Raw genomic sequence first — 1321 nt, 5'->3', positions numbered from 1 at the left:
GGGGGGGGGCAAAACAATCGGTAATTGGCCGTTAATTTCCTTCAGAACCAGTACTATTTTGAGCCAATATCCTCGTCTAAATAGTCATGTGACAATTGTTTTTGTTTGTTGGACAAATCTCGCCGAGGTTGATAGTTTGAAGTAAAATTATTTAGACCCAGGAAACTGATGCTAACTGCATGTTAGAGTTAAAGTTGTTCAGTTACGGTGCATCTTCAGTAACCTAACATGTATTGCAAAAAAGCTCAAAATGCAAGTGATCTATATGTTTATCTTGATCCTCAGCCGAGAGTCGAGGCCCAAGTTGCAGTCACATGAGAGCTGCCTACCTTTTCGTCAACTCCATAAACAAATGCACTTATGAATCTCCTACAGGTACCGTAGGCCTAAGCAAAACGTATTATGTGCTGTTCGTTTTTTAATTGTCCTTCTTTTCGTCGATGTTGTTCTTTTTTTATAAACAAGAAATTAAATGCCAATTTATATTATTTTATAACGATTTCCCTTCTTTCTTTCTATAACGTTGTTGATTTCCGAAACCAGGAAACATTTCTGTTCACCATTTTCTCTTCTTTTCTATCTTGCCAGTTTGTTTTTTTGTTTTTTTCCGTTTGTCTGTACTTTTGAAAAGAATGCATCTGTTGCTTCAGTTCCTGTTTTTATACATTATTCTCTAGCTTTTTTGGTGGTGTATTCTCTCATATGTGTTAATTCAGTTGAGTCTTAAAAAGCAGGAGGTTCAGGTACATGGTACATCACAATAAAGGCAGGTCACTAACTATATTACGTTTAATTTTTTTTAAAATACCGCCTTCGAAAAAAGTGATTCCTCGGATGAGGATCAAACTCACGACTTTCAGATGGCTCTGGACCTTGTGTGATTATGAGACTGACTACTACCTACTGCGCTGCCGAGGATACGTTAAAATTTTTACTCTTTCCTATCAAAAACCAAACATCCCTATCTTTCCTCCCTCTTTTTATGTCTTTTTATGTCTTTGTTACTTTATGTCTTTGTTACTCTCGACGCTTATGTGACCGTATTGTGTCGCAAGTGCCGTAACATTCTTGCGAAAACTTAAGTTTTTTTTTACACGGTGACTAACATTACATTCTGCAGACCACGTTGTTAGATAATATGCTATCGCAGTTTTTCATCGTTGATTGGGCACCGTCACAACTTCCACGACCCGAACGACACAATTTAGATCATTTTAAGGAAGCGGGTTTTGACCCTGCCGTGCGTGTGTGTCCGTGCATTTGTGTGTGTGTCTGGTGTGTGTGTGTGTATGTGTGTGTGTGTGTGTGTGTGTGTGTGTGT

This window comes from Aplysia californica, unplaced genomic scaffold (genome assembly GCF_000002075.1).
Source record: "Aplysia californica isolate F4 #8 unplaced genomic scaffold, AplCal3.0 scaffold00315, whole genome shotgun sequence".
NCBI lineage: Eukaryota > Metazoa > Mollusca > Gastropoda > Aplysiida > Aplysiidae > Aplysia > Aplysia californica.
The sequence above is the reverse complement of the archived record's forward strand: the minus strand, read 5'-3'. Positions refer to the sequence as shown.